This window comes from Microtus oregoni, unplaced genomic scaffold (assembly GCF_018167655.1).
Source record: "Microtus oregoni isolate MIOR12 unplaced genomic scaffold, Mior012 000014F_ref0000157, whole genome shotgun sequence".
In the NCBI taxonomy this organism is placed as follows: domain Eukaryota; kingdom Metazoa; phylum Chordata; class Mammalia; order Rodentia; family Cricetidae; genus Microtus; species Microtus oregoni.
In genome coordinates, this window is record NW_024543073.1 from 38,130,517 (window position 1) to 38,153,115 (window position 22,599).

The 22,599-nt window shown below is 38.4% G+C and overlaps 1 pseudogene; it reads right to left on the bottom strand.

Annotated features, from left to right (window-relative positions):
- Positions 1–3,031: 3,031 nt before the first annotated feature.
- LOC121456027 lies at positions 3,032–3,113 on the bottom strand (annotated as a pseudogene).
- Positions 3,114–22,599: the final 19,486 nt, after the last annotated feature.

A 22,599-nucleotide genomic window follows, 5' to 3' on the forward strand; every position in this document is an offset into this window, starting at 1 on the left:
TAAAAAATTAGTATATTTTATGTTCTCACTCTGACTATAGAGATTTGAGCAGATTGATTTCATGATCATTTTGAATGTTTCACAAGAAATACAGTGGACATTTACCTTAAATGTGGAAGAATTTTGGGGGGTTTTATATGGTAACTATCCCAAAAGTTTATTATAAAACATTCAAGTACTGGAATAAACTTTTCAAATTGATTTGTAATTTTTAAATGGTAAAGTTTCTTCTTTGGAGCATATACTTTTTATAATTGACAATGTTAAATGTTTCTACCCCCATGCCATTTCTTTAGTTATGGTTACTATTTTTGCAATGAAATAGTGTTTGTCTTAAACAGTCTGAATTACAGTCCACTGAGGGAAGCCAAGGCAGGAATTCAAACTGGTCAGGAACTTGGAGGAGCTGATGCAGAGACCATGGCGGAGTGCTTTTTACTGTCTCAGGCTTCACGACTTGCTCACATTGCTCTCTTATAGTATCTAGGACCATCAGCTCATGGGCAGCACCTTTCACAGTGAGCTGGACCTTCCCCCATCAATCATTAAGAAAATGCTCTACAGGCCTGACTGTAGCCTGATGCAGGCAGTTTCTCAGTTGAGGTTTCCTGCTCTGAGATGTCTAGCTTGGGTCAAGTTGACAAAATTAGCCTACATAGCCACCAAAAAGTTTCCTTGAAAATGTACTATCTATTTGAGTTCAGACCATCACCCTGCCAACCCTTAATCTTTAGTAACCCCCATCCCATTTCATTCTCTGATATACTGTTGCCTTTTCCAGTGCAAACTGAGACAGGCAGGACGGCCTTTTCAATAAGCACAGTGCACTTGAGATTCATCCATGTTGCTGTATGTACCTGTAGTTTACCTCTTATTGCTTGTTTAGAAATAGTTTTTCATTTTTCGTGTGTGTGGATACGGTTTGTATGGTGGTTAAAGGATATTGATGCTGTGTCCAGACGGGGGTATTAAGTATAAAGTTACTATATACTTTCACTAATGGTTTTCACTTGACTATAAATATTATTTCTCTTGGGAACTTACCTACAAGTGAGCTAAGTATTACAAGCATGTATTTGGCCTTGTAATAAACTGCTAATTTTCCAAAATGTTTGTACCATTTTGCATTTGATGGTTTAAGTTTCTCTGCAACCCTAGCATTTGGTAACTTAGTTTTGTTAGGTTTCTATTTATTTTAATTGTCTTAGAGCAATGGTTCTCAACTTTTTTAATGTTGTGATCCTTCAGTACAGTTTCTTATGTTGTGGTGACCTCCAACCATACAATTATTTTGTTGCTGTTTCATAACTATAATTTTGCTACTGTTATGAATCATAATGTTAATGTCTGATATGCAGGATATCTGATAGGGGTCGTGACCCACAAGTTGAGAACCACTGACTTAGAGGATGCTGAAATAATTTCAATTTAAACCTGGGTTGTTACGTGGCCCAAATAGCTTCTTTCTTTCTTTCTTTCTTTCTTTCTTTCTTTCTTTCTTTCTTTCTTTCTTTTTGTTTCTTAAAGTGTTCAGCCTGTATGTATGCCCTCTGCCCAGAAGAGGATACCAGATCTCATTACAGATGGTTATGAGTCACCATGTGGTTGTTGGGAATTGAACCCAGGACCTCTGGAAAAGAGCTTAGTGCTCTGAGCCATCTTTCCAGCCCCCAGAATTACTTTTTTTTTTTTGTTTTTTGATTTTTGTTTTTTGAGACAGGGTGTTTCTCTGTAGCTTTGGAGCCTGTCCTGGAACCAGCTCTTGTAGACCAGACTGGTCTCGAACTCATAGAGATCTGCCTGCCTCTGCCTCCCAAGTGCTGGGATTAAAGGCGTGTGCCACGACCACCCTGCCAAAATAGCTACTTTAGATAGTAAACTATATCCTAGCTTGGTATGGAAATAAATTGTAACCTAAACTAAAAATTGACCTTTGTCAGTGCCTTTGGATTCGGGTGTGGTGCTGGCTAGTTTTATGTCAGTGTCTTAGTTAGCTATGAAGAGATACCATGACCACTGCAACTCATATAAAGGAAAACATTTACTTGGGGCTGGCTTACGGTTCAGAGGTTTAGCCCATTATCATCGTAGTGTGAAACAGCAGCATGTAGGCTGGAGGAGGAGGCGACAGTTCTACATTTGATGTGCATGCAACAGGAGACTGTGTACCACTCTGGGCATAGCTTGAGTGTATGAGACCTCAAACTCCACAGTGACATACTTCCTCCAACAAGGCAATACCTATTCCAACAAGGCCAAATCCCTTATAGTGCTACTCCCTATGGGACAAGTATTCAAACTCATGAGTCTACAGGATTCTTACCTATTCAAACCACCACAGTTAGCTTAACACAACCTAGAGGTACCTGAAAAGAGAGAACTTCAATTGAGAAAATGCCTCCGTAAGATCTGGCTGTACGGCATTTTCTTAATTAGTGATTTATGGTGAGGGCCCAGCCTATTGTGGGTGGTGCCATGGGTTCTATAAAAAAACAAACAAACAAAAAAAAAAAACCCAAAAAACAGGTTGAGCAAGCTATGAAGAGCAAACCTGTAAACAGCACCCCTCCATGTTCTCTGCATCAGCTCCTACCTCCAGGTTCCTGCCCTGTCCTGACTTTCTATGATGACCAGTAATATGGAAGTTTAAGCCAAATAAACCTTTCCTCGCCAAGTCTCTTTGGTCATTGCGTTTCATCACATAAAATAGTACTCTAAGATAGGTGGTTCAGTTTGTTTAATTTGAGGCAGAATCTTCCTATGTCGTCCAGGCTTGCCTCAACTTCCTGTTCCTCCTTTCTCAGCTTCCTTTGTGATGCCATTGTGGTTCTGTAGCCTTAAAGCCAGGATTAGAGGATATCAAGCAACTAAACTCAGTCAATCACACACTGCAAAAGTTAGTCACTTTGATCAATCAGGTTGTTCCTCCTCCTCCCTCCCCCTTCTCCTTTTTCTTTCCTTAGAAAGACTTTAGTAGTATTTATGAAAAGCATTCCCATATCCTGGTATCCCACAGGTTTTTAACAGTAAAGATGGTTACTTGTGCAGATCAGAATCTGATCCATCTAAGTGGGGACAGCCTTGCCAGTAACAAGAGCAAGTCCTTCCATGAGATTGTTTCTTTATGCATATTATTACTTTGGCTATAAATGTCACCTGCACCTGTGGAATAATGTGTGTCTCTGCAGCCCCTTTTCTCGGCCATGTAGACTTTGTTAGTTTTAACTGGTCTCAGTGTTTCTTTTAAGAATAGTAGTGTCTCAATTGTGGCCTCAATTTGCATTTCCCCAGGGACTAAAGCTACAGAGCTGGTTTCATGTCTTAACTTACCATGTGTGTCTCATTTTGAAAACTCTTCACATCTTTTGTACTATTAAAAAGTATTGTCTTTTTGTTTTTTTTTGTATTGTATCATTTAAGTTTTGATACACACACACATACACAGACACACGCACAATGCATAAGCACACATGTGCGTGCGTGCGCGCACACACACACACACACACACACACTTTTTTTGTCAGTAAATGTCAACATTTGTTCTGGCTTTGTGCCTTTATTTTTTTATTTCTTAAAACTCTCTTTGGCAAGGCAAACTTGATTTTAATTTTGATGAGGTTCAATTTATCATTTTTTTTTCTGTTATAGATAATACATTGGTAGTATGTTTAAGAACTCTGCCTACATGAAGATAACAAAGATTTTCTTTTGCATTCGTTTCCCTCCAAGTCTTTGAAGTTTCCATCGGTATTTAACTCTGTTGCCCATTATGAGTTAATTTTGTACAAGATAGTGTCTGGCTTCACTCTCTGGCATTTGTCATTGCACTGTTTGTTAAAAAGACAGTTCACTGAATTACCTTTGTACCTGTGGCAAAAATCCATCGACCAGTGTCTGCGTGGGCCTATTTTTGGCCTCAGGGCTCTGTATTGACCTGTGTGTCCACTCTTTGTCAGTGCTACACAATCATGTTTATTGTAAATCACTGCTAAGAAGATGTCTGTGAAGTACTTTAGCCAATTTTCCTTTCAGTCATCTTAAGCAAATGAATTATTTCTCAACAATTTTACTGTCTCTTAAGTTCAACTTAGATGCTGATTATAAACGTAAAATAAATGTTAGGTAATCTTCATTTCTCCCTTTATTGGGTAGAGTGAGACCTCAGCTTCTATGGTATTTATGTTGTGGTTTCCCAAATCAATATCAAAACACAAAAAATTTACAGGAAAGCCATCTACTAAACTCCCCTTTCCAAAACTTCCCTTTGAGGGCTTCCCAAGAAATGGTCTCCTGTGACAGGCACTTGTGTCTGCCTAGCAGCCAGACTATGGTAATAACTTACCAGTCATTAATAAGCAGCTTCCTGTCGGATCGAGTGGCCGTTGGTGGCACCCAGCTGTGATGACTCATCCTGCTTAAGACCGCGTTTGAGAAGCGATGTTTATGAGAGTGGGACTGAATGATGTCTGATTGGGAGAATTTTCTTTATAAAAGTGGTTTGATTTCTAGTGCTCGGGAAATTGAACTTCTTGTCTTCATAGCAGGTATGCTCCAATTTCCATTATGTGTGTGAGCTCAGTGAGTATGGAAATGTTATTTTCATCAAGTACTGGCTGTTATTTTCTCAAAACAAACAAGCATTGAAACTTTTTAAAAAAAGAAAAGACAAGAAAGGTACCTTTTGCATTACTCTTTTTTTAAAAAAGTAGTTTCTAAGCTTTGTGTTTTCTCCCCAAATCACAAAATTTCCTACTCAGGCAGTAATCTTGGAGACTGTGGGAAGTTCCTGAGCTCCTCAGATAATAGGTCTGTCTGCATACCTTAAAGGTATGCCTTTCTCTCTGTTTTATTTTGTATTTGTCCTTTTCTTAGCTCTGACAGGCTTAGGTATAGTATTTTAAAAGACAGAATATTTGTTTGGGAGTGGAAATCTTTATAGTCAGGGGACAAACTGTTATAAATACACTGAAAAGAGCAATACTGAACCCTATGTTTTAAAATGTTGATCAGGAAAGAGGTACTTTAAAAAATTGGTTACAAAAATAATATTTTTTTCTTACTTTAGAAAAGATGAATGAGCATTCAAAGGAAAGAGCCTGTGATTAAACTCAGAAGAGGGCACACGTTGAGCCCACGGTTATATAGGGTTAGATGGGCTAGGCCAGGTTTCCTCAGCACCTCTATGGCAGTCTTCAGGATATAAATAACGATATCCCCAGATAAAAGGAAATTAAACTGCAAAGGAACTGTTTCTAATACTAAGAAGTACTGGTTTCCTGTGGGCAATCAAAGTTCTGTTGGAAATACATTTTCTAACACTTGGTGATAATGAACGATTTTTAGGTGTGGATTGTCACCCTTCGGCAGAGGTTCTTAGACCTTACTATACACGAGGATCACCTGGGAGCTTGTTAAAATTTAGATCCTTGGGTCCTGGTGCTGAGAGGGTTAGCAGGTCTGGGAAGTAGCCAATAATCTGCATTTTAATCCCTTGCTTTCAGCACTTTTAGTTGTCACATTTCTCAGACAAATTCTTTTGCTCTTACTAAACTTTAAATGTTGTATTTCATTTAGTTTAAGTATTATGAGACTTAATGACTGAATTTCGGGTTTAACAGTAACTAATTTAAAATTCCTAAGTATAAACTAAGACATAGTATTCAATAAGTATTCAACACACAGACTTAAGCTAGACTTTTTTCAATTAGAAATTACTAGTTAGACAATTTCTACTTTCAGGTTATCTGTGCACCCGCAGATAGAATTTGATAAGTGTATAGCTCAGGCATAGACACCTAGGGAATTTCACAAGGTTCTTTTTTAATCAGTTATTACCTTACTGTGCCCTTAATGATGTTACTCAATATCCTATTAGGTTAGTTGTGAATTTAATAATTGGTCCCCTGATAATAGCCAAGGGGTATCAAACTGTGTTGCTCCATTCCATAATGGTCATGCTGGAGACAAGACAGAAGTTGCTGCTTTCTACCCTGTTTTCTTTCTAAAAATAAGGCACACTCTCATATGACATTTTCCACAATACAACAGGAATCTCTAAGGAGTTATAGGCCTCTATCTCAGGAATGTACCCATGACCTACTTTTAAAAGTAATTTGAAGATGCTGCCACACATAATGAAAGCCTAGACTACCCACTAGCTATTCTTAAGAACTAGTATGACATTAATATTATCTGCCACATCAACAGTTTTAATCCATTTTGAATAGGGGTTTCACCTCCCTCTGTTGTTACTTAGACTAGATGAAACATATCTAGTGTCTGAGTCAAAGCAGTTGCACAAACCTGTGTAAGTTGTTTCTATACGTATACAACAGGTGTTTGTTTGAATATGAAAGTATCTCCTAGAAAGATACTGGGTTGCAGCCTTGGACCCTAGCTAGTAGGTCCAATAACTGAGAAGTGAAATGAGAGCTCTGACTTTGTCAATGGATTAACCCATTGATGGATTTAAAATCTGGTGCCAATGTTGAGAAGTAGTGGGAAGATTAGGAAATAGCTACTAGGGTCACATACTGGGAAGATATGCTTTGTCCCAAGGCCTCTGTACATCTGCTTCTTTTCTATGGTATTTCTCCAAGGAGAGTGAACATCCTCTCCCATATGTGCCCATTGCCATGACATTCTTTGTCTATTGTCCAGGCCCAAAGCTATGGAGCTAGTAGACCATAGACCAAAGCTCCTGAAGCAATGAACCAAATTACATCTCTCCGTTTTCACATACTGGGAAGATATGCTTTGTCCCAAGGCCTCTGTACATCTGCTTCTTTTCTATGGTATTTCTCCAAGGAGAGTGAACATCCTCTCCCATATGTGCCCATTGCCATGACATTCTTTGTCTATTGTCCAGGCCCAAAGCTATGGAGCTAGTAGACCATAGACCAAAGCTCCTGAAGCAATGAACCAAATTACATCTCTCCGTTTTCAACTACTTTGTCTCAGTTGATAATAGCTGACAAGCCAGAACTGAAGAGACATCTGGTTTGTTAAGAGCACCTGATGCTTTTACAGATTACCCAGGTTCCATTCCCACATACATGGTACCTCATTAAAAAAAAAACAAAAACAAACTTGTAACTACATTTACAGGGGATCCCACCCTTCTGACCTCCATTGTCACTATATGACTGTGGTACACATACATACATGAGGGCATGGCTCTCATATGCTGTGGGACAATTTTATCTTGTATCCTGTCACTTGTATTATTTTTAATGCTGATTGGCCAGTAGCCAAGCAGGAATTATAGGCTGGGCAACCAGGCAGGAAATAGAGGCGGAGCAATGAGAATGCTGGGAGGAAGGAAGCGCAGTCTACAGTCGTGACCCAGCCTCAGAGAAAGCAAGATGTGACTGCCTCGCTGAAAAAGGTACCAAGCCACTTGGCTAACTCAGACAAGAATTATGGGCTAATGTACATTATAAGAATTAGTTAATAAGAAGCCTGAGCTACTGGGACAATCAGTTTATGATTAACGTAGACCTCTGTGTGATTCTTTGGGACTTAACGGCTGCAGGAATGGACAGGACAGAAAACGTCGGGCAATACTCATCACACATAAAATTTTAAAAAGTATTTTTTTTTTTAAATAGCTGACAATCCTAAGAGGTAATCAGATTTGCTGACCTGGTATTTATATTCAGAATTCCTCAGTCAGCAGAAAAGAATCCTAAGAATCTTTCCCTTGTAGAAATGAACCCAGCGCTCGTGGTTCATTTATAAATAATACTTGGCCTAATAAAACATTTCTGGATTTTTGGAATCCTCAATTTGCACCATTTAACAGTCTTTTGGACTGTGAACTGAAGAGGTTCTGTTCCTGCCAAGGACTCATTCTTAATCACTACCAGCAACACAGTGCTGACTCAACTTTAATTGGCTCAAGGTGTTTCTAAATCATTGATCTCATCTATTGTATTTGTGCTGGTGACTTTAATAAAATCAATCTGTGTTTTTTAATGTTATTCACCCATAGCTATATCTTTGTTTAGTATCAATTCTATAGCATCAGCAATTGTGAGGACTGCTGAGGCCCTGGGAACATAGGCTGAAGGACCCTGGAAAATAGGCTGAAGGATGCTGGGAACATAGGCTGAGGGACCCTGGGAAGACAGGCTGAAGGGCTCTGACAAGGTAGGCTGAAGGGCCATGAGAATGGATAGCCTAATCTAGGTGCCATAGAGCCTTTGTGTGATGTTGGATCTGTTGTTCTAGAGGGGCTAAGAAAATTTACTTTGATAAGTCTCAATTCATCACAAGAAAGTGGAGGTGACAATAGTCCTTATGTCATGGGTAAAGCATTAATGATTATCATATGCAAAAGCATTCACAACCATTGGCTAATGTTGGGGAAATAGATACTAAAGGGGACTCCCACATAGCAGAGGCTCTCTTCTAGATGCTTGATTAGGCACGAACCACACCCAAACACCTGTTTTCACAGAGAGATCCTTTATTAAGCAGGGAAGAAAAGTTAAAGAGGCTGCTTTCTGTCTCAGCCAGAAAATAGCAGCAAATGACCTTGCAGGGTCATTCTTACAAAGAGAAAAAGGGGGGAGGTCACTGTTACAATGAACTAGGGTGCCGTGGCAAAGGAGATAGGGGACAACGGAGAAGAGGGAGGGGACAAAGGAAAGGGCCAGGGATATTTATCTCTGGGAGACAAAGGACCGCCCCTGAATGGAGAGGAGATAGACAGGGTATGTAGGCAAATGTTGGTTAATAAAGGTAAAAGGGGAAACCTGTGTTAGGATCAGGTGTTTAATTTTAATTGGGCATGTTAATTAGGTGAGCCTAATGGGGCTTCTGATTGCTGGACCTTGGTAGTCTGCATCAGGAGAAAGAAGCACTCAAATAAGGGAATAAAACTTGGTGCCAAGGCTTAGGAATATAATCTTAACTGTTTTTTTTTTTTTTTTTTTTTTTTTTTTTTTTTTTTTTTTTTATCAAGGCAGAGGGAATGGGGGAGAAGGGCAAAGCTACCAGAGCCACATATTCTGTGCTCCTTCAGATACCATACCCAAAACATGTCCTAAGATTTTGAGCAAATTAATTTGGGGTGGGCTTAGGCATTGGCATATTGTATAAACTCTTACATGGCTTTATTATGCAGTTAGTTTGAGAATCAGACTGGGGTCTCAAATTCTAGGCTAATAGATACTGACATGGATGTATATGCTTATGCTTTTGTTCTTTTATTAGAAAATAAAACTATTTAGAACCGTTTGTGTTATTAAGTTCTGTTTAGAAAGCATAACACATTAACAACAAATGTACACTAGCTCTACTATAAAGTATGGAAGATTCATTACTCTTAATGCACACACACACGCGCATGCCTGTGTGTGGGTAAGCACACGTGTATATGCATGTGTATATGCCGGAGGACAACCTTGAGTATCATACTCAAGAAATTCATCCATGTGCTTCGTAATAGGGTCTCCTGTTAGTTTGTTCTCAAACATTAGGCTAGTATTGTGTGACAAATCTTTGCCTGGGGAGATTCTACACACACATCTATTCACCCCAGCTAGGGATTCCATGACAGACCAGAGTACTTATACCATTAAAACCCAACTTGGTGAACCAATGAGTTTTACTGGGGTTATTTACAGGAATATGGGTGAGAGGTTACTTATGGAAGTATGCATGAGAAGTTGCTTCCAGGAGCACAATAAAGACAAAAGCATCAACAGAGCCCAACCCCAGCATGGGTGGTTGATAATAAAAGCACAGTCTGCAGGCTGCTCAACAGGCTAGAGAGTGCCTTCTCCAGGTGGTCTAAAGCTCTTCTATGCTGCCGGCTAGTTTCTGCTTCTCCCACGCAGGTGGTCTGGTCTTGCAGTCGTCTTTGCGGCTCTGCTTCCTTCAGTCTTAGAGGGACGTTCAGCTTCACTCTGAAAGAGGCCTTGTGAATCTGGTCAGTTTCAGGGACTTTTCGAAGCTTTTATGGGTTGTTTGCTTTTCTGTTTAACATGCTTCCCTGTGGAATGAAATGTTTCAGTCTTAGAGGATACTATTACACAACAGCTAGACTGGTTGCCCAGGGATAGTAAAGTTCCCAAGCTTTGATGTTGTAGGAGTTATTTATGTGCTATCTGGTAGAACTCAGGTCCATGTGCTTGTGAGGTAAGAGATCTTTCCCCCTGCCTCTACCTCCTGAATGCTGGCTGTAAAGGTATCCACCACCACACCTGGCCCAAGCTCAGATTCTTAATGATTTTAAGTCACACAGTTTTTCAGTTCAAAGCATGGTAAGTTTTGTTCTTTAGAAACTTTAACTCCCTATCCAGTAACGTCATATAGAAACGCATAGCCTCATAATGAATGTGATTTGGATACTAAAATCAGGCACGCTCATGTGGAGCAGAAGAGCATCTTGATTGAATGTTTGGAGTCTGGTGAGTTGTAATGAGTTGGGTTACTGGGTGGCTACTTAATTATGCTATTGAATGGATTAACATTTTCAAATGTGGGGAATGAATTCACACTTAGCTTTATTGCCTCCTCCAGCAAATTGGCGGCAATATCCAAAAGATTGCAGTACATTTCTGAAAAAGTACAAATGTGGTTCATACTAAAGAATGATGGATTTTAGAAGCTTTGGAGCCCTGCCAATCATGTAATGTTGATAATTTTTTTTATAGACAAAGTAGAAAAATGAAGTAGAGAAAAAGCACAACCCAGTTACCTGAAATTGTAGTTTTCTGAAATTGAGGTTTCTGTCCCATCTGGTCCTACAGCCATTTGGTCCCAAAGAAACACACAGAGGTCTGCATTAATCACAAACTGGTTGGCCTATTAGTTCAGGCTTCTTATTAACTCTTAAAACTTATATTAGACCATAATTCTTGTCTGTGTTAGCCACGTGGCTTGGTACCTTCTATCAGTGAGGCATTTTCATCTTGCTTCCTCTGCATCTGGGTGACAACTGCAGACTAAGTATTTCCTCTTCCCAGAATTCTCCTGTTCTCATCACCTGCCTCTACTTCCTGCCTGGTCGCTCTGCCTATACTTCTTGCCTGGCTACTGGCCAATCAGTGTTTTATTAAAACAATGCAATATCAGTGACAGGGTACAAGACCATTGTCTCACAGCACTCTATAACCTAAAAAGTCAGCACTAAGAGCATTATATACCAGTTCTTTCTAGCATGCATATATTATATATTATATGGTGAGATTATATACACATATGCAAGAAGTTAGTCTTCAGGTCATAGTACAGATGAAAAATTTTAAGTATGCTATTAAGATATTTTCTGATAGTATTGTTTATAAAGCAACATAAGTTTTGAGTTTTATCTTTAGTGCAGTATGCTAGATAATATCAACTCAAGATAAAGAATGTAAGTAAAAGGAATAGTGATATTGCTTGGGGCAGAAGAACAGGGCTACTTTGTTCCCTCCTTCTATTTCTTGGCCTAAAACCATACCTTGTGTTTTAGGTACTTTTCGTATTGCTGTGACCAAATGCTTGACAAAAAAGAGAGGAAGGGTTAATGTTGGCTTACTGCTTGATGGGTATAGTCCACCATAGCAGTAAAAGCATGATAGGAGTGTGAAGAAGGTAGTCACACAATGTCTACAGTTAAGAAACCAAGTGAAGATGTGCTTATAAAGGAGATTGTGTTGAGTTCAAGGGAAAGGCATGGCAGTAGGAGCATGAAATACATGCTCACATTGTTTTTGGTAGTCAGGAAGCAAGAAGGAGACAGGAGTGGGCCTGGCTGTAAAATCTCAAGATCTATCTATAGTGTCTCATCTACAGTAAAGTTCCATAGCTTCTACACCCTACACCTTCTAAAACAGTACCATCAGCTGGGTCCTACAAGAGACATTTCATTTTCAAACCACTTTACCCTGGGAGATATTAGAGAAGAAGTATTGGGTATCTTCACTGTGTGCTACCCGATGCCTTTAGTAACCTCTGGAGACCAAAGATATTCACGAATGGGACAATCTCCATGCTGAATATGCTATATATCTGGTTTGGAAAGTGGGTAAGAGACCATCCCCTCTCTACTAATGGCCAGGAGCCTGCCATGTTATTGCAGATACACAGATTGGTGATCCTGTGTATTTCCCCGAGATGTCTGATACCATTGCTTAACTTCCTAGGACTTGGTGTCAGAAGACATTTCTGGGTAAGGACAGGAAAAGATCACAGTTGTAGAGTGCTGGAGTACAGGGACAAGAGTCACTTAGACACCCACTCCAGCAGGACTGACGTCTGTCAGTGAATGACAGCTAATACCTTTAAAATTTGGGTTTGGCCTGTCTCAGATATTTTCTACTAACAATCGTACCGTTTTAAATTGCTGTATCCCAACATTGATCTCAACAAATTTTATGTTGAACATATATAAAGGCTAGTTTCTGTAAATGGTAAGACCTTGGTGTACAGACATAGACTTGTTCAGGTCTTTAGCCTGCAGTAAAGACTAACTTTGAAGCACAGGCAAGGGCTTCTACGCCATTGTGATTTATTCATCTGTAGTCAGACAATAATAGTAATTCACCTCATAATTTTCTGAAGAGTCAGTAAAAGAGACCTCTTAAGATTCTTGACTTGAACTATATAGTTTTAGGTATTCTGTTCATCGATTCTTATCAGTGATAAATTGATACTTGGTTATCCTAGTAAATTCTGATAGAGCATGAGATTCTAAGGGTATGTGGTAGCCTCAATTTTAAATTAAATAGAAAAGAATGTCTTTCTAGCTCAATGGCTAGTGACATTTTGAAAACATAGAAGTTAAGGAAATTTCCAGCTCTGGCCCTGACTAGCACTACCTCCAGTATCCATTTTCTTTCTGGACATTAACGCCAACTGATGCCAACTTGAGGAAGGCATGTGGGCATGGAGCTAGAAACCACCCACCCTCAACTATTTCATAATTAGCTGTGGTCACTTTTTTCTTGGCTTTGCATTTGTGTTTGTATGTGTGTGTGTGTTCAGGTGTGCACATGACTGTTCTTTGTGAAGACCAGAGGTCAACTTGGTTGTTGTTCCTTAGGTTCCTTTATTTTGTTTTTGAGACAATAACCTGGAACTCACTCCTTATCCTAGTCTGATTGCCCGATGAGCCCCAGAGATCCACCTGGATATATGTGCCAGTACACCCAAATTCTCATGTGGATGCTGTGGATCAAACTCATATCTTCATATCTGTACAGCATGTACCCCAGCCTAGGGATCGTACTGTCTGGCATTAGAATGTGTACACTTCTGTTTTTCCTCATGAGAAATTATCTCAATTTCCTTTTTTATCTTTATCAATTCTGAAAATAAGGACATTGTGAAAGAACAGCCTCTACCATACAGGCAACCTTTTAGACTAGGGCTGTCTTCTTCACCCTGTCCACTGTCCACTGCACTAGATTGTTATATGAGTGAGAAATAACCTGTTTTGCTACCATGATCATAATTTGTATTGCCTTGGATATTGCACAATAAATAAGATTGTATCCTGATGTATTAGGGTCATATTTAAAGGTATTAAATACTAATAAATATTTTACTAAGTTTCTCTAGTAACTGTGAGTGCTGGCAAACAAGTGAACACAGCTTATGATTGGGGCTGTGGCTCAGTAGAGGGCTAGCCTAGCACAGGTTGTGCTTCAATCCCCAGCACCAAAAATTGCAAAGAAGAAGTGAAAGCAGCATTAGTGTTCCAAATATTTTTACTGTTCTTTTAACAAAATATATGTTTTAGAGAGGGGTCTGGAAATAGGAAAAGCCCTGCTACTTCACTGTCTTTAGCACTGAATAATTCAGTAATTCTGAAATAATTGATATGCCACCTTCTTATTTTACAGTTATATATTGCTTTTTAATTTTAAAATAACTAAACTGTGAATGTAAATGCCCCAAATGTTAAATTATTTGCCAGTGAATGTTTGATTTCATATTGCAAATCTAAGTGAATCAAAATGCCCAAGATATATTGATTTAAAAATAGATCATACTTGAAATAAAAGAAGTCAGACTAAAGAAATACATATGATCTATAGATCTATCTCTCTATTCATAAATACCAACCCTAAAATCTGGAGCTGGGGTTAGCAGTTAAAAGCACTTACTCTTGAAGAGGACCAGGTCCCACATGGTAGCTCGCAAGTGCATGTAGGTCCAGTTCTGGGTATCCCATGCCACTTCTGGCTTCTTCCTGCATGCACACAGTGCACATAAACTCACAGAGGTACACAAACTTACATATGGAATAAATAACAAGCATTTAAATAACAAACTTAAAATCAGGAAGTGTTTACAGATGTATGCATACATGGTAAAATTAAGAAAGTAGAGGAACTACTGGCAGAAAAGGAATAGTAGAGGCCTTTGGGAAGGAGTCTGTACAGAGTGGAGATCAAGAGTTGGGAATGAGGGATTTCTAGAAGGGTGGCAATGTTTTACAGTTTAGTTTATGTGCTGATGTTCAGGAATTTACTTTATTGATCTGTTCACTACCTGTGCATATTTCACAATGATAACTATTTGAAAACATTTCATAGCTCTGCATATATATTTATGTGAAATTTCAAAAGTCCACATACACAGAACTATTTTTAGACTGTAAAAATGTGCAGTAGGAAAAATTTATTCTTCTACAACCATATGTTACTTTACTTAAAATAGCTCTTAAAATATTGCATGTAACTATAGACTACTCCATTTTTATCCACTTCTATGTTACTTACATTTATTCATAATCATAATCATGTTACTATAAAAACATGTTCTCAGAACTTGTATACATGTTCATATGTATACACACATGTGCATTATATTCACATACACCTATGCTTTTGAAGAATTCTGGGACATCACTTCCAACAGTGGCCACTGCTATCAGAAGCACGTGTGGATAATGCTTTGAGAGAGGAAATATTTTACTTTGTATTACAGAGATTTCTGATTTGTCTGAATATTTTCTTTAACAATGTATGTTACTTTTAAATTTACAGCATATTCAGAATGCAGTACATTTTGTTTTCTAGGAAGAATTTTTTTGAAGGAATAAAAAGGAGTCCTTTTAGAAATATATCAGTTTTGGAGGGGAGAAAAGAGACTGTAAAATAAAAACCTCATCACCTCTGTTCACCCCTTACATGGCAGAGCCTCTGACAATGGGCCTATTGAAACCTTTGAATTAAACCACATGCTCTTTAACACAGAGTATGGCCAGTAGAAAGTATTCAAGGTCATTTGTTGAGTTCACTGGAAAACAGTACAGTGGTTAAATAATATGTGACCTATTAAAATTTCACTGCTTGCTATATTTCAGATTTTTTACTTTTTTTGTGGGAAGGTTGATGTATAGAACATGATTTGTAGAAGGCAAGTGACTGGTTTCTCCAAAATTGGTTTCTGTAAAAGTAAAAAAATAAAAACATTAACCCTTTGGTTCAGCTAGTATTTTAATACTATTCAAAAGTGCACAGATATTTTAAACTATTAATTCATAATTATATTTTATCCAAATTGTTCAGAGTCAAGACCTAACAACCAATCAAGAAAACTTGAAGATCAAATATATTTTAGGGAGATGAACTGCTATTAATCAAAGGTTTGCTATAGAAGCTGAGTAATCTAGGTAGCTTACCAGTTACTGCTGGTGACAGCAATGTGTCGGTAAGAGGTAGATGTGGGAGGGTCTTCTGCTTTGTGTTGATTTCATTGGTTAATAAAGAAACTGCCTTGGCCTTTTGATAGGCCAGCCCTTAGGTGGGTGGAGTAAACAGAACAGAATGCTGGGAAGAAGGGAAGTTAGGCAATCTCTTCTCTGGGGCAGATGCCATGCCTCTCCTCTCCAGGGCAGCCACCATGGAGCCAGCCACCAGGTCAGACCTGCTGAATCTTTCCCAGTAAGCCACCACATCGTGGTGCTACACAGACTATTAGAAATGTGTTAATCAAGATGTGAAAATTAGCCAATAAGAGGCTGAAACTAATGGGCCAGGCAGTGTTTAAATGAACACAGCTTTCGTGTTATTATTTTGGGGCATAAGCTAGCCAGGCAGCCAGGAGCCAGACGGCAGGAATGCAGCCTGCTGCTCCTTCTACAGAGGTAATCTTTTGTAACAGAAACAGTTATATGGATACAAAACTAAACTTCTTACCAGAATAGAAAGTCTTTGGAATAATGTCCAGTGCCAGTATAAAATTACCTTGCCCTAAACACTAGCCAACAGTGCTTGCTGAGGACTTGAACTGTGACTGTGAATTGAGAATATTTTTATTAATTACATAGCATAATGAAGGTCTAGTAGATTGTAAGCTGTTAATAATATTATAAAGTAGTAATATTTTTATAGAGATAATTTGGTGAATTGTTAATAATTTGAATATGCTAGGATGAACGAATAATTATTTAATTCATTTTATTTGTTCTAAAACATTTTTACGTGGCTACTGAAAACTTTAAGATAACATATTGTGCTTAAGTATGTATTTCTAGTGTCAGAAAAAGATTGAGTTAGAAGAAATCTAAGAGTAAATAATCTGTCCTCACTTACTTCCTAGAAAGGGAATGAACCTTCAAAGTGAAGAAATTCTTTGTTCAAAGGCAAAAAATTGGTGGGGAAGAACTGAAATGTTGACTATCCATCCTCTGGTTCTTTGTCTTGGTTCTTTAGCAATTCCTTTAACTTCATGATTCAAGCAGTAGTTTAAAATCTGGGAAATCCTTAACAAGAATTGGTAGTAGAAAATTATACATCTCTGTAAACTCTGCGGGTCTGTATGAATGTTCAGAAAGAAAACGGAAGTCTAAGGGATAAGAAAACAAGATTTAAAAACTATTCATGGCTTAACAGTCAAGCCTGTTGGTTACTCAGTAGCCTTTTCAACTACTCCCTTCTTCACATCTCTGCTCTTCACTCTGGGGGTTGTTTTATTTTTACATCACTAAAGAAAAGCCAACTGGAACAAATGAAATTGTTTTGAATCTGCAGCTGTAGATTAACCATAAATCTGTTCTTGTTTTGTAAGCAGCAGGCTGATGAGAAGGATTGGTGATTTTGCTTTAAGAAAATGAAAGTTCTGCCTTCTAAAGACCTCTTGTCGACAGACAAGATTTTCTTGCTTTGCAGAATTCTTCCTTCCTAGCTCTGAGAGCTGTACTTGTCAGAGCATATCGTTAGAATGCAAGTCCATTTCGTTCCAGAACTGTGTATGAACACAGACTCCATACTGGAGCAGCTGGGCTGAGTTCTTGAATGGAGAAATGTCTTCCCCAGCACATTTTAGAGCCACACATCATTCCTAATGATATTCTAAAACATAGTTGTTTTTTATTTTTACCCCTTTATTGTATAAGAGAAAGAGCTGGTCCAGGGGTGGGGTTTACAGCAGCATTTTCTATTTTGATGACAGTTTCCTCTAAGCATTTGCATCTGTTGACATTCTCAGTCCTGAACTTGAACCAACGGTCTCTAACCAAAAACGCAAGTGGCCTGTACACAACAGGGCTCCAGGCATAAGTAAATGCTGCAAATTTTCTCTGTTGAACTCCTTAGTATTCTCATTTTCTTCTCTTATTTCATCACCCTCAATCACTTTGGCATCTGGATCAAAGAAACAATCTGTCTTAAAGATTGACATCATTTTTTTTTCTAACCACTTTTGTAGGACAAGTGAAAATGTTAATAAAGGACTTTTAAACCCATCTTCAATGTGAATACTTTCATTTGTCTGAATTCCGACACCTGCTTCTGGCCGAGAGGCTAGCTCATTGGGAGAGTGCATAACTAGCAAGCACAATGACCTATGTTTGTTTTGCAATACTGCAAAGCATGAAAGAGCAAAACAGAATAATTCCACTTATGTTAAAACAACAATTATAAGTACTTCTTATGTATAGGGTTATATACACTGGAAGTAACTTTGACAGGATGAATCAGAGAAGCATTTGGGACACTTCAAAAGACCTTCGGGAAGGCAAGGAGGGGAACATAGGATGAGCTAAGAAGTCTGGGAAAAATGGAGCATTGTTACATCTAGGAACAATGGAGTGCTTCATGCCATTAACCTGTGCAGCTCTCAGAGTCCTCTTTTGCTACCTGGTCTTCTGGTTCCTCAACTGAGCTTTCCTGGCTTGTTGTGGTTTGTTGCCTTACATTTCAGAAGCCAAAATATCTACCTAGAAGCTTAGACTCCTCTGTGTAAGACACAGAAATAGCCATTAAACCTGCCACAGCAGGCTATGAGCATTGTAACATAGCTGGAGCACAAGAAAAAAGGAAATAAAAACCCTTAAAATAGCCTTTATAAGTATGATAGAGGTCCTTTAAAAGGGAATAAAAAGCCCTTAATGAAATTTATGAAAACACAAATGGTGGAAGGAAATTAATTAAATAGATCAAGACCTATGAGTAGAAATAGAATCAATAAAGAAAACAGAAACTGAGGAAAATCTAGATATGAAAACTTTAGGAATTCAAAGAAGAACCTTAGAGAGAATGAAGAGAAGAATAGAAGAAATAGAAGAGAATTCCAGGCTGTTAAGACATGATAGAAGTAATGGATACTTTGGTCAAAGAAAATGTTAAATCTAAGAAACTCCTGGCATGAGACACCTAGAAAATCTAGGATACTTATGAAAATACCAAATTTAAGAATAATAGAAATAGAGGAAGAAATCCAGCTCAAAGACACCTAAAATATTTTTAACAATATTTCCTAACCCTAAAGGAAATGCATATTAAAGTACAAGAAGGATACAAAATTCCAAATAGACAAGACCATAAAAGAAAGTCTCCTGAACACATAATAAAATACTAAACATATAGAACAAAGAAATAATATAATAAGCTTCACAGTAAAAAGATCAAGTAACACATAAAGGCAGATCTACTAGAATAACACCTGATTTCTCAATGGAGACACTAAAAGCTAGAAGGGCCTAGCTACAGACTGAGAGACACAGATGCCAGCCCAGAATATTTTACCCAGAAAAACTTTCAATCACAATATATGGATGAAATAAAACATTTAAGTAATTTATTATCTATAAATCCAGTCCTACTGAAAGCACTAGAAGAAAAATACCGTTATAAAGAGGTTAACCCCAAATCAGCAAATCAAAAGAGGGGAAACACCATCAGCAGCAGCAGCAGAACAAAACAAAATCAACAAACACTTCTTATTGATATCTCTCAACATCAGTGATGTTAATTCCCCAATAAAAGACACAGAGTGACAGAATGGATGCAAAACCAGGATTCACTCTTCTGTTGCATCTAAAAAACACACCTTAACATCCAGGATAGATATCACCTCAAGGAAAAAGATGAAAAAATATTCCAAGCAAATGAGCATGAGAAAAAAAGATGGTATAGTTATTTTAATATCTAGCAAAATATACTTCAAACAAAAACTAACCAGAAGAGATAGGGAAAGACATTACATGCTCATCTAAGGAAAAATCTACCAAGAGGACATTGCAATTCTTAACATCTATGCACCAAACACAAGGACACCCAAGTTTGTAAAGAACACTACTATATCTTAAATCATATATTGATCCTCACACACTGATAGTGGGAGACTTCAATACCGAACCTTCACCAGCAGGTCATCCAGACAACCAAACAGAGCCATGAGGGAGCTAGCTGAAGTTATGGACCTAACATATTCACAGAACATTTCACCCAAAAGAATATACCTCTACTCTGTGCCTCCTGGAACTTTCTTCCAAATTAACCACATACTCAAACACAAAGGAAGTCTCAACAGGTACAAGAAATTTGAAACAACACCCTGCATCCTTTCAGATTACCACTGGTCAAATCTGGATGTCGGCAACAAAAAAAAGAGACATAAATACACACATCTATGGATACTTGAATTTTTATGAAGTCAGAAATACACACTTAAAAAATATTATCTTCAACAAATGATGTTGGCCAAAGTAGATGGTTGAAGTAGAAAATGCAAATAGACCCATACTTATCACCCTGCACAAAACTCAACTCCAAATGGATCAAAGACTTCAATATAAACCAGGCACACTGAACCTGATAGAAGAGAAAGTATGGAGTAGCCTTGAACTCACTGGAACAGAAAAAAGATTTTCTGAATGGAACACCATTAGTACAGGCACTAAGATCAGCAATAAATAGAACTTCATGAAACTGAGAAGCTTTTGCATGGCAAAGGACGCCATCATTAGGGCAAAATAGCAGTCTAAAGATAGGGAAATAGATTTTTACCAAGCTACATATCTGATAAAGGGCTAATATCAAAGTACATAAAGAACTTGAAAAACTAGATATCAAGGAAACAACTTAATTTAAAAAAATGGAGTACAGCTCTCAACAGAGAACTATCAAAAGAGGAAACTTACACGGCTGAGAAACAATAAGAAATGTTTATCATCCTTTGCCATCATGAAAATGCAAATAAAAACTACTCCGAGATTTCATCTTACATCTGTCATGATGGCTAAGATCAATAAAACAGTGATAGCTCAAGCTGGAAAAAATGCTGAGTAAGGGGAACACGTAATTGTTCATTGCTGATGAGACTGCACATTTGTGCAGCTACTATGGAAATCAGTGTGACAACTCCTCAGAAAAGTGGGAATCTATTTACCTTAAGGTTGAGCTATAGTACTTTGGGCAAGTAGGCAAAAGATGCTTCACAGAGACACTTGCTCAACCATGTTCGTTGCTGCTCTATTTATAATAGCCAGAAATAGGAAACAACCTAGTGTCTTTCAACACAAGAATGGATAAAGAAAATATGGTAAATTTATACAGTGGAGTATTATTACTCAATCATTAAAAAAATGAAATTGTGAAATTTGTAGGTAAATGATTGCAACTAGAAAAAGTCATCGCACATGAGGTATTCCATATCCAGAAAGACAAACTTGGTACGTATGTACTTGTATGTGAATATTAGCTGTTAAATCAATTACAAGCTAAAATCCATAGAACCACAGAGGTTAGGTATAGTGTAACGGATTAGGGAAACAGAATTCCCTAGGAAATGGAAATAGAAACAGTAGTTATGGATGGAGGAGTGGACTGGAATACTGGAAGATGTAGTAAAAAGGGCGGCGGCGGGGCTGTGTCCCCAACACCCCAGCCGCCTGCCCGGCTAGCTTATGCCCCAAAATAATTACACGGACACTGTATTCTTTTAATCACTGCTTGGCCCATTCTATTCTAGGCTAATTCTCACATATTAATTTAGCCCATTTTTAATCATCTGTGTATGGCACCCCAAGGTGCGCTTACCAGGAAGATTCTAGCCTATGTCCATCCTGGGTCGGACCTTCATCGCGTGTGTCTGCCAGGGAGCAGGGCATGGCGTCTCTGCTGAGGCGTCTGCTCCGGAGAGCAGAGCTGTGGAGTCTGACCTCACTTCCTCTTCCTCCCAGCATTTTGTTCTGTTTACTCCTCCCACCTATCCTCTAACCAATAAAATGGGCCAGGGCAGTGCCTTTATTAGCCAATGACCTTCCTCCATCAGGAAGAGACAGCAAAAATTAAGGGCCATTTGAGAGGTAGTATGGAATCCTAATGCAGTAGATGCTTCCTTAAAGATATACATATAGTAAAACGATCTAAATGAAATCACCAAATAATTGGGGAGACAGAGCCCTAATTGGACATCTCATGTCATCAAATGGAGGTTGCATTTCTGGGATTGGGTTACATCTAATTTAGTTGTTGGCCTTAGGAGTTCATTTCATGGGAACTGCTAAATAACCCAGGCTGTTGCCAAGATTAAAGGTTTCTTCCCTACTGACAGCAAGGTCCCACTGCTGAAGTCAACACCTACACAACTCAGAGAAGTTGAGCTAGTGCCATCATTGAACCTTCTTCCCTATGTGCTAGGGTCTTTGGTACAGGAAGGTGCTCTGTACAAAAGAAAAATGTAAACATCAACCCAGCCACAAATTCTTTGATCTACAATGATGTAATGCCTGTTCAAAAAAGAAAAAATAGTAATAAAAAGACTCTTAATGACATTCTGCTATACTCGTAGATCAGTGCCTTGCTCAGCTTCCTCCTGCAGCTGATCACAAGTACAAAGATTACAGTCAGACATCATGCAGAGAGTGGGAGACCTTGGGATGCTCAGTCCTAAAAGAGATGCTTTCATCAAATCCTTGCCCTCCCTTGCAGAAGAAGGCACAGAAAGAGTGTAAGAGTCAAAGGGAATAGAGGACACCAAGAGAACAAGGCCCATTAAATCAACATGACTAGAACTTATACGATCTCACAGAGACTGAGACAGTATGCACAGGGTTTATATGGATCTGCACCAGGTCCTTTGCATATGTATTGTCTTCCAGCTTAGTGTTTTTATGGGATTCCTGAATGTTTGAACCCTTTTTGTTTTTCTTTTTGTCCAATTCCAATGTGTTAGTTTTTGTTTTATCTTACTTGTTTTATTATTTTCCCTCAGAAGCCTGTTTGTCTTTTTTTTCGTTCCTTTTTCTTTTTTCTTTTTCTAGATGAGGTTTCTTTTTATGTAGTGCTGGCTATCCTGGAACTTGCTTTGTAGACCAGGCTGGCCTCAGACTTTTAGAGATCTGCTTGCCTCTGCTTCCCAAGTGCTGGT